Below are 12,700 nucleotides of genomic sequence, written 5' to 3' on the forward strand. Positions count from 1 at the left end.
ATCCCCTTTAGAGACGTGTCTTTCACAGGGTAATGAGTAGGACTTCTGTTTCCACAAATAGAGGGCTGGGCTGGAATGTTTAATGATCCCACTTGTCAGCGGATCTTAGAGAACAGTTCTTTTGATCTTCACATCAAAATGTCTCCATGAAAGGCTGAGGTAGGATTACTGATGAGCTGGCACATTTGAGTTGGAAGCTATTACTTCATGGGTAAGTTTTCATCTGATCATCTCTGTGGTTATTCAGGACTATTAAATAAATCAATTGAGACATGGAGGTATTACACAATTTAGCAAGAGCCGCTTTCTGTTTCCCAGGAGCCCTGAGGGTCTCTGGTAGCTCGAGGGTGGAGGAAAGCTGGGGCTGGGCAGGAGATGGAGAGTCCTGAAGGGGAGCCTCAGTCCCCTGGGAACTGCTGAGACACTTCCAAGGGAAGCACCACGAGGCAGAAGCCAGCTGGGAGGTCCTCTGTCTTTCAGACTCCATCTTAGAGCCAGAATGGCTGCCTCTTGCCTTCCTTGGTCTCTTCCACCAGATATGGCATGGTCTTCACTGGTTGATTTCAAGCGGTCATAAGTTTTAGTGCTTTCAGGCACCAAGCTCTTAATTATAGTGAAATGATTTTAATGTTGGAAGACATCATAAAGCAGCCAATTAACTTTTTTGTCAGTTCTATTCAGAGTGGGGAAAGAAAAGAATGAACATGACCTCACACCCAGACCAAAATCAAAGAGTACAAATTGAGATTTTTCAGACACAGATATGCATGGTTTTTTGTTTTTTTGTTTTTTTTTTGCGAACAGGCTGTGTGAAGTTCTATGGTGGTGACGGTCTTTAACCAATTATACTTTGAGAAGAAGCCAATGATCACGGATAATATATAGCTGGGGAGAGAAAGAAGAAAGGAAAAAGTGAAGTAGCAACCTCCTCCTAACTAGAGCTCACTAACAACAGGGAAGAAAGTCAAGTCCAGGAAGAGCCAGTAAGTACTCCAAATTCTCTAGCTTTTGGTTTTGTTTTTATAGATTTGTTATTTCTCAGAAAATCTAGACAAATTTATGGCAACTTGGCCAAATCTTTTTAGTGACACCCTTGATGAATGTTTAGCCACCACACTTCATTACCAAATTTGAAATTCCTGCCGGTCACATTGGTTAGCATTGGTTTCTATGTTTAGGAAGGCTCAGGCTCTATTTATAATTCTGTGATTTGGTTACCGGTGCTACTCAGCAGGATTATTCTTTTTCTTCAAGTGCTTCTCACAAACAAATATGATTATTTCACTAAAGACTCTCTGGGAGAGACTTCTGGATTTTGGAAGAATCACTAGCTCTGAAGTGAGTGGAACAGTGTGAGAGGTGTTCACACAGGCTGGAAGCTGGCAGCTCTAAAGAGGGCATTTAACTTTAATACAATCTTCAAAGCTTTCAGCTGTCAACTTAATGCTTATGATGTTTTACATTTTCTCAACATTCTGTCCCAAAATTAATCAATAGTTTTCATCTTCCTTCTTTGGATGATCTTATTTCATCCAAAGGGAGAGGCTGCTCATAGAACACAGATGGTTCGAGCACTATTCTTAAAACTTCTGAGCCAAGCTAAAAACCATTTATTTAGTGACATTCATTTTAAATTTCAGTTCAGTGTTTTCCTCATGGTGAACACTTGGGAAATGTTTCCCATCATCTGTTTAAAATGACACAATCACAAAATCCATAAAAACAACATATCCCTCCATATTGTCTTCTCAAAAAAGCTTTCTTTCATCAGACTTCCTACCACCTTCCTTTTTAACTATGAAGAGTTGCAAAGAAGAAATTTATCAGTGTATTTAGATTTTATTTTTGTTGGTATCATTGACAAATTATGGTTATTATAGTCCCTGTGTTGAGTAACTTTTGAATGTTTGGAATTGACACCATAGAGTTGTCATGGGTTTCATCACTTTTATTTGTACTGGAAAACCAAGAAATTAATTTGACTCACTTAATTGCAGTATCCACTTTACTGTGGTGGCCTGGAGCCAAATCTGTAATATCTCCAAGGTATGCCTGTATTCTACCAAAGAATATTAGTCTATTTAATCTTACAAATTCTATAGATTATACACAACTGTTATCTCCAACTTATAGATGAGGAAACCAAGATTTGGATAAGTTAAGGGCCTTCACGAGTCCTTTACACCTGGGATTCAAACCCAAGACTGTCCTCACAAAGCCCTTATTGCTAACCACAGTGGATCACAGTCTCATTCTTCTAGAATAAAATGATCCTTCACCTAACATTGAAAAATCAAGTAGTTCTTCATCTGTAAAGGAGAAATAACAACACCAGTCTTTACTGATATGATCTTTTATAGCTGCAAAGTACTTTCAGGCTCATGATGTCAGATTATAAAACAATTTTAGAAGTAAGTTTGAATATCCCTATTTCATAGACGAAGAAGCTGATTTCCAATAACTTGAAAAGATTCTCTCAAGGGTACACAAATGGGTAAGTGGCAGAAGCACACTCTCGGTGTTTCCATGTGTGGGTTCTACCACCTGCTGATGCTATTCTAGGCAGAAGATGGTGATGGGCCATGTTTTCTGTGAGATGCGGCCATTTTCTCGAAAGGAATTCTGGTGTGATAAGAACACTTTCCCAGAGGAAAGAGAGACCTGCCAAAGTATTTGAATTTACCTTCCTGCCCTGAGTCAACCCCAGGACCAGACTAATCTAGCCCATTTGTCAAGAGCAATTGGTTTCAATGCATATATGTTATTAAGATATCCTTGAGGAAAGGGACTGTGAGAACCTGAAGTACCATAGAAACTAAAATATACAAAAATATATTCCATCCAGCGAAAGTTTTTAAATATTTAAATCTTAATTTTCTGTACTACGGCCGTCCTCCCTGGTTCCCAATAAAAAAATAACTAAATTTAGTTTAAGACTACTTTTCACTTTGAGAGGATGTGTGTAATGTAATTCTCTTAATCCAGCTTAGCCAGCTAATAGTGCATTCACTCTGTTCCTCCTGCAGGAGGAAAGGTCATCTCCCACTCACCTCCCCAATCATTGCAGTGTCTTTCCATGTGCACTTTTTAATTCCACCACCCCCTAACTTCTATTCAGCTTTGAGGTACCGACATGAAAATACTGTCTGAGAAGCTTCAACTCCCTTGTGATATTTTTCTTGGTTGAATGTCAATATTAGCTATAATTTTCTGAATACTTATAAATTATTAAAGGAGGAGAACTGGCCAGAAACATGCTAGGTAGCAAGGGAAGAGCATCCTTGACTTAAGAATTCACCATCATCCTCAGATAACGTTTACTGAACATTTGCCAGGGGCCGGGCTAAGTGATTTATATATATTAATCTATGCACTCTTCACAATAGATGTATGAAGTGGGATTTTTAATCTCCACTTCTTAGATGAGAAAACTAGGGCACAGAAAGTTCAGGTAATTTGCCAAAGTTCACATCAAAAGTGAGAGAACTAGGTTTCAAGTCTGGGCTACCTGGTCTTAGAGCATGTAGGCTTCACTCTACATACATATTAGACCCTTCGAGACCTAAAAAAGAAAACCTGTTTCTCAGAGAAAATGAAAAGCAAAATTGGAGATGGAGACAATATAAAAGGAACAGAATTTTCCTTCTGCCAACTGAAAATAAAATACATTAAAATGAGGTAGCCACTAATCAAATGTGAGTTAAACACAACCCACACAGGAAAAATGTCAGAATGTAAGCCAGAAGATGTAAAGTGAAAAAAGTGTTAGGTCAGCGCAGAGCCTGAGATCGGAGTTCACGTCCACCCGGCTTTACCACCGATGCGCTGTCAGGCAAGGTCACGGGGGTTAGAGTCCTTGACGCGGTGCGTGCGCGGAGCCAGCGCCTCAAGCTTTATTCCAGCTTCAGGTCCTACATCTCCGAAGGGCCATTTGGACTCGATAATCTCCACAATCTCTTCCTGCTTGATGCTTCTAGGAGGCGGTCAGTGCCTGAACACATCAAGCGCTTGCTCTGTCGTTTCTCTAAGCCGGGCACAGGGCTGGGTTCCGTGGGGATACACGAAAGCACGAGGCATGATCCCACTCCTCCCAGGAGGGGCGTTGGTGCTCACCAGTGACAGGGGAGGCTCCTGCAGACCTGAATCCTCAGCTGGTATGGCCGGCACCTGCCGACAGCTCCCTCGCCACTGTAATGTCACACAGCACATCTGACTCACGATCAGTAGACACTTAGAATTTTGCTACTGTCAGAGTGCTTATGGAAGAGATTTAAAAGGATTAGGAAGTTGGGATAAAATGCTTACTTCTTTCTCCAAAAAATTTTGGAATTAATTGTTATGCCAGAGACTCTGAGCTGTCCCACAATACCCATTCTCTTTGTTTTCCTGATAAATAGAACCATTAATTTTAACTGGCCACACAAACATCCAGCATAATAAGACATTCCCCAGCCTTCCTTACAGGTAGGTGTGGCTATATGACTAAACTTGGTAATGGGATATAATATAATTGTTGCATGCAACTTCTGAGAAATATTCTTAGAGGGAAGGATCAGTCCTTTCATGCCTCTTCCTTTCTGCTGGTTGGAATACAGACATAATGACCGGAGCTTAAGCAGCCATTTTGAACCATGAAATAGAAGCCAGATGCTGATTACGTGGAGCAATGAGATAAAGGAGTTCAGGTCTTTGAGGACCGTGAAATTACTTTTTCCAACTCTATACCAGCTACCTTCAGTCTTTTGTCTGTGAAAAAAAAGAAACTTTCTATGTTTCTATGGTTTCTAGGATTTTAGCTTTCTTAGGTCCCACATACAAATCATATCATACAGTATTTCACTCTCCCTGGTTTATTTCACTTAGCATAATGCCCACAGCTTCCATTCACGTTATCACAAATGGCAAGATTTCCTTTTGGTGGCTGAATTTTTTCTCACATCTTCTTTATCCATTCATCTGTTGACACTTATGTTGTTTCCATATATTGACTACTGTGAATAATGCTGCAATGAACATGGGAGTACAGATATCTCTTCCAGATCCTGTTTTCATTTGCTTCAAAAGTATAACCAGAAGTGCAATTGCTAGATCATATGATAGTTCTATTTTTAATTCCTTGAGGAACCTCCATACCGTTTTCCATAGTGGCTACACCAATTTACATTCCAACCAGTGCATGTTTTCCCTTTTTGCACATCTTTGCCAACACCTGTCCTCTCATCTTCTTGATCATGGTCATTCTAACAGGTGTGAGGTGATATCTTATTGTAGTTTTCACTTGCATATTCCTGATTAGTGATTTTGAGCACATTTTCATGTAGCTCCTAGCCAATTGTACATCTTCTTTGGGAAAAAGTTTATCCTATTCCTCTACCCATTTTTAAATTGGATTGTTTTTTCCTATCAAGTTGTGAGTTCTTTATAGATTTTGGATATTAACGCCTTATCAGATTATATGATTTGCAAAGATTTTCTCCCATTCTACAGGTTGCATTTTGTTGATGGTTTCCTTTGCTGTGCTGAAGCTTTTTAGTTTGGTCATGGGATATTATCCTTCTAATATATGATTCAATTTAGTTTGCTAATATTTTGTTGAGAATTTTTGCGCCTACATTCATTAGGGATATGGGCCTCTAGTTTTGTTTTCTTGAAGTGTCCTTATCTGTCCTTACCCTTATCAGGGTAATGCTAGCCTTCTAAAAGGAGCTGGGCATATTCTCTCCTCATCAATTTTTTGGAACACTTTAAAAAGGATTGACATTACAAACAGAGAAAGACATGTATCATATGACCTCACTGATATGAGGAATTCTTAATCTCAGGAAACAAACTGAGGGTTGCTGGAGTGGGGGGTGGGGTGGGAGGGATGGGGTGACTGGGTGATGGGCACTGGGGAGGGTATGTGTTCTGGTAAGCGCTGTGAATTGTGCAAGACTGTTGAATCTCAGATCTGTACCTCTGAAACAAATAATGCAATATATGTTAAGAAAGAAAAAAAGAAGAAGAAGAATGTAGCAGGAGGGGAAGAATGAAGGGGGGGAAATCGGAGGGGGAGAAGAACCATGAGAGATGATGGACTCTGAAAAACTGAGGGTTCTAGAGGGGAGGGGGGTGGGAGGATGGGTTAGCCTGGTGATGGGTATTGAGGAGGGCACGTTCTGCATGGAGCACTGGGTGTTATGCACAAACAATGAATCATGGAACACTGTATCTAAAACTAATGATGTAATGTATGGGGATTAACATAACAATAAAAAAATTAAAAAAAATAAAAATAAAAAGGATTGACATTAATTTTTTAAATGTTTGGTAGAATTCACCAGTGAAACCATCTGGTCCTGAGCTTTTCTAAAAGTTTAGAAAGTTTTTGATTACAGATTCACTCACCTTACTCACATTGATCTATTTGATTTTCTGTTTATTCTTGACTCAGTCTTGGTAGATTGTAGGTTTCTAGGAAGTTCTCCATTTCCTCTCAGTTATCCAATTTGTTGGCATAGAATTGTTCACAGTAACCTCTTCTGATCTTTTTATATCTGTGGTATCAGTTGTAATATCTCCTTTTCTATTTCTTTTTTTTTTTTTTTTTTTTAAAGATTTTATTTATTTATTTGACAGAGAGAGACACAGCGAGAGAGGGAACACAAGCTGGGGGAGTGGGAGAGGGAGAAGCAGGCTTCCCGCCGAGCAGGGAGCCCGATGCGGGGCTCGATCCCAGGACCCTGGGATCATGACCTGAGCCGAAGGCAGACGCTTAACGACTGAGCCACCCAGGCGCCCCTCTCCTTTTCTATTTCTAATGTTATTTGACTCTTTTTTTCTTAGTTTGTCTAGCTAACAGTTTGTCAATTTTATTTATTTTTTTTTTCAAATAACCAGCTCTTAGTTTCATTCATCTTTTCTATTATTTTACCAGTCTTTTTTGAAGTAGCTTTACTGAGGTATAATTGACATACAACAAATTGCACATATTTGAATCATTCAATTTTATAAGTTCTAACCCAGGAAAACATCACCACAGTCAAGATAATGAACATAGCCATCACCCTCAAAATTTTCCCTATACCCCTTTGTAATTTCTTTACCCCATATGTCCCCACTCCAATTCTTGTCCTTAGGCAACCAATGGTCTGTGTTCTATCACTATCAATTAGTTTAAATTTTCTGGAATTTTCTATTAATGGAATCATAGTATGTACTCTTTCGTTTGCCCACTTTCAGCATAATTACTTTGAGATTTATCATGTGGTATGTATCAATGGTTGATTCATTTTCATTGCTGGGGGGCATTTCTGTTCTGATCTTTGGTATTTACTTCCTTCTGCTAACTTTGGGCTTAGTTTGTTCTTTTTGTATTTCCTTGAGGTATAAAGTTAGGTTGTTTATTTGAGATCTTTGTTTTCTAAATATGAATTTATTGCTATAAACTGTCCCTCTTAGAATGCCTGCAGAATCCCATAGGTTTTTGTACATTGTGTTTCTATTTTGTTTTCAGGTATTTTTTTATTTCTTTTTTGATTTCTTCTTTGACCCATTGTTTGCTCAGTAGTGTGCAGTTTAGTTTCCCCATGCTTGTAAATTTTCCAGCTTTCCTCCAGTTACTGATTTCTGGTTTCCTATCATTGTAGTCAGAAAAGATACTTGGTTTAATACCCCCAGGGCCTGTATTTGTTTTTCCTACCATTTATGCCTTTAAGAAAGCCTCTTGTTGATTAGCACCCCAATCCCATTGGCTTCCCTTCTTAACCAAGACATATAAAGGTTTTAATATCTGTGCTAGCTGGGGACTGAAAGACCTCCAATAACCCAATAAACCAACAAAAGCTTATAATTCTTTTGCCATTGTAGGGATTGGGAAGGCTTGTATTTTATCAGTGACTGCCTCTGGCATTACTTTTGTCTTACCTAACCATATGATCCTCAGACACATTACTGATTGACCTTACCCTTAGATCAGTGGGTAATTACCTTCCATCCTCCTGACTTGTAATGATGTGGCTGCTTGAGACAGGTAGGGTAAGTCATCACAATTTAACATAGCATCATCTATATAATGATAAAGCACCATCTCCTCTAAAAATATCCATTTTTCCAAATCTCTGGCTACCATCCTATGACAAATTGTGGGACTGTGGAGATACCCTTGGGGAAAGGTCTGGAAGGTTCATGGTCTCCCATTCCACATGAAAGCAGATTGGTTTTGGGGTTCAAGTTTTAACAGAATGCTATAAAGCACATTAGATAGGTCCAGTACATAATGATATGTCTTAATGGATGCTGTGATTTTTTTCTAACAATAAGGCTGTACGAGGCAGCATAGCATGGATGAGCAGAGTAACTTCATTGAGTTCCCTGTAAGCTATTGTCATTGACCAGGTCCCATTAGATTTCTTTATAGGCCCCACCAGATTACTGAATGGGCTTTGAGCAGACCTACCCCAACCTTTTCTAATTCTTTAATGGTGGCAGTAATCTCATTATGCCCCTTAAGTAGCTTATATTGTTTTAGGTTTATTGCTTTCCAGGGAATGGCAGCGTATAGGTTCCCATTTTGCAGGACTCACGATGATGAATTTCACTATTTGGGTATACATCTGTCCTTGTAGTTAGATCCAGATCCTGTAATACCTCTCCACCCAAAATATACTCAGGAATGAGGGAAATATGCACTAGAAAATAGCAGGGAGGAAACCTGCTCATCTGTAGGTAAAGACTAATTGGTCTGACCTTGATAACCTGTTCCCTATAACCATTAACAGCTTCATTTTCTCCTCAGAATTTTGAGGAGTTTCCATAGATAAGTATGTATCCAACTCCAGCATCTATCAGAGCCAGCACAGGTTGCCTGCCAGTGGGAGACCAATAAATGGTCAACTCAACATGGGTCCCCCCCCAACACACACGCTAGAGGACAACGTTGGCCTAACCCCTAGTCTCTTGGGGTAAAGGGTATCCGCCCCTGAAATTCCCCCATTAGTGGAGGGGCACTTGGCAATGCACCTGGCTTTTTTGAGCCTTCTTTTAAGCGAATAAACTACTTTGCTGGATGTAGCACTTTCCACAGGTTTAGCAAGACCAAACGGGGTTGTCTATACTTTCTCTCTGGGTCCCAATAATACTAGATCTTGCCATAGTTGTTGACAAGAAACTTTGACGGGCCCGCCATGTTATTGTTGGCGGAATCCTTTGTTTCTCCCTATTTTTCAAACTGTTTCCCTGATGACAGATTCTTTCAGTTTCACCTAACTCAGCCACCATAGCAGCTACTCTAGCAATGGGCCGACTATCCCATAGGGGCAAGGACAGATGCTAAAATCCACCCCCATGCCCCAGGGCTGACTGTAAGATACGGTCTTTCCTACCAGAGGAAAATAATTCTTTGCCTGGGCTTCCAAAATGCTGGGCATAAATGGCATGTTTTAACTCCCAGTTTACATATCATTTCTTGTGGTTCTCCCATACAGGTCCAGTGTAACACTGGGGGAACATCCCCTTCACTAGGCCAGGTTATCTTAATGGTAGCATTTATCTAATCAATCAAATTAGCTAAGCACCTCGATTCTCACCCATGCCTGCAGCATCTAATCCTTGTTACAAGGCAGGTTGAGCAGTGACTGAGGCCATTTTTGACATCTCAAACATAATATCATCTCCCCCAGGATCCTGCAGTCGTAACACCCAAGCATCCACCCCTCTTGCCCTTTTGCTTAAAGCTGCTGGCTAGCCCCACTAATTCAGCAGCAGAATAGTCCCTCATAGTCATTTTCTCACTAGTGGGAACTTCTCTGTCATCCCCAGGCTCACAAATGGCCTGGGTCTTTGAATCAAAGGGTACGCCCCATACATCATTTTCCCCCTCTATGATAATGTCATCAGATGAGTCATTATCCCAGGGATCCTGTACTTTGGGTCTCAATTCTCTTGAGCTATAACAGTTCGTACTTTAGTCTGTGAAAGTCTGTGCCCATGCATCTTTGCCATCTTACACACCATAATTTCCAAGCATTCCTCTTGCTGTTGGATTCTTTTGGACATAATGCCCATATTAGAAGAACATGGGCTCCTATATCCTTTTCTAAAGCCATGCTTCTAAAGACACACTTCCCTGGTTTGTTCCAATTCTCTCCTTACTAGTAACTGCATTTCCGTGGCATCTCACATGCACAGATCGACAGCCAAGCTACCACCACAGTAGCTTGGTCACTTTCCCTTCTCCATTTCCTTTCCCTGCTGTTTTGGATAGGGTATCTAGCAATCCCTTGGGTTGGTTTTTTGTTTGGTTGTTTTTTTGGCTGGGGGGTTGTAGGGGCATCCCTATATTCATTTACTGGTCTGAAATACTCCAAAAACTTGGCAAGTCCTTCCACATTTCTCCCACAAACAAGGGGCTTTCCCGTTTGCCCATGCTTGTTTTGTTTTCAGTCTCCCGGCTGACTTGCCAATTGTTAGAAGGTGGAGGAGGGTCAGTAAAGTAAAGAAAAAGCACTTTGAGACTGAAAAACGAAGGAAGCCTCTCTATACCATTTACACAGAGTTTTATTCGGGGAAACTTACTGACAGTGGGGATCCCGCAGAGGATGATCCACAGCAGACACAGAAAAACTGCCCACCCAGGCTGGACCTTAATCCCCAGCTTTTATAGAGCAAGGGGTATGGTGGTGCTGCCACAGGGTAGGTACCTCAAGTGGCGCCATCTGTGGGCACCAGAGGATCTCTACTAGTTATCTAAAGTGGAGCCTTCTGCGTGCCACTTTAGAGAAGCTCAGGATCAGAACTAGCCTTCCCACATCCAGGTCAGGGTATACCTTAATCTCCTCCGGGCGTGGAACACGTAGAGGAGGTCACTGCGCAGGCGTGAACAAGATGCATGGCCAAAGATGGGGTCAATGTTGTCAATGTCAGCTACAGTTTCAAAGTTTAAAACCTTTTGAAACTGCACATTATCAGAGTGAGTGGCTTATCATCATGGAGCTGGGTTCCTTGACCTGAGTGGCTTACGTCATCTTGGAGCTGGGCTACCTATTACAGCAAATTTTCAGGATAGATCAATGAGCCTTGGGGGAAACAAAATGCCCAGTAAGACATTTTCCAGTAAATCCTCTAAAGAAGTTAGTTACACTCTTACTTGGTGAAGCGAATTTGTAAACTTAGCATAAAGTTACTTTGTGCTTAAGAATAGATAGACTTACAAAAGGCTATGTAGCAGATGTTTTAAATAGAGAAGCTTCCTGACTAAATTAAAATATATTACTATCAATCAAATACAGTGAATAAATTTTTGAAACAATAAATATTAGTGCTTATATATGGTTTTAATATTTGCTGAATAAATCATTAAAACTGGGCGATTACATTTATTGACTATACACACTTCACTTATTATTTTAACAGTACTTCATAAAATTTTTGTTCCAGTGATGTATTTTAACTTGTGAAGATATTTTCCACAACTCTGTTTACTATTTTAATACTTTATTAAACCATAAAAGTCTAAAGCAAAAAAAAAAAAAAAACCCAAGAGCTCGTTTACATCTCTATTTGACAAAGCACAGAAACCCGATGATCTCAGATAACTTAATTACAATATCCTCCAACCCAATATTTAATGTAGGAAATTCATTGCTAAGATTCTCCTTAAACATAAAGGGGTATGTTACCATGTTACCATACCACATTCCCATGTTACCATACCACATTCCGTAGTATCTATAAAAGTAAAGGAAGTAAATAACAGCCCTTATTACAACATCTAGTTACTTAGCATGGTTTCTAGAATACAGAACTTTTTCTTTTTTAATTTTAATTAGCAGTAAGTTTACTTTCGGTCTTTTTAAAGAAGCTTTTTTTACTTTTTTTTTTTAAAGATTTTATTTATTTATTTGACAGAGAGAGAGACAGCGAGAGAGGGAACACAAGCAGGGGGAGCAGGAGAGGGAGAAGCAGGCTTCCTGCCGAGCAGGGAGCCCGATGTGGGGCTCGATCCCAGGACCCTGGGATCATGACTGAGCCGAAGGCAGACGCTTAACCCACTGAGCCACCCAGGTGCCCCGCTTTTTTTACTTTTATACCACAAAGCGAAGTTTAAATTATATTAGAAAGTACATTTGAACCTAGTGAGTTTAGTCTTTCTTCTTCACAAGCATTTAAATAAAAACTACAATAGAAACAAATTGGTTTAAGATCGTACTAGGGGAAAATGCACGCACATTTACTCCCTTGTGTTTATTAACCTTATCTAGAACTTTATGACATTTCTTTTCTAAAATGTATATAACAACTTTCATCATTCTTAAGTTGTATTATCAAATGATATTTGTGGTATAAAAATTCTTTTTTAAGACTCAAATTTGGACATTTCTTGGTATCTGAAAAATAATACTAGCTGCCCATATATAATTTTGTAAGGAATGACCATATTTCTGATCTTTCTTTTGTGGAGTCTAAGTATTCAGTAAGGCCTCAAAGTCTATATGGCCTATTATTGACTGCAGCCAAATCAACCTAGAGTTATACAGAACACAAAGCCTTTTGCTTTAGGAAAACAAAACAATGCTTCCAGAACCTCTAACGGTGTGCAAAAGACAATCAGAAGTCGGAAGCTGGATACCAAGGCTTTAGTGTCCACTCATAGTGCTGAATCTTTGGGTAGGAAACCTCCTTGTCTGAGGCAGTCTTACACTTTTGTAGAGTTTGGAGGTTG

The sequence above is a fragment of the Phoca vitulina genome, unplaced genomic scaffold (genome assembly GCF_004348235.1).
Source record: "Phoca vitulina isolate PV1807 unplaced genomic scaffold, GSC_HSeal_1.0 scaffold27, whole genome shotgun sequence".
Lineage (NCBI taxonomy): Eukaryota > Metazoa > Chordata > Mammalia > Carnivora > Phocidae > Phoca > Phoca vitulina.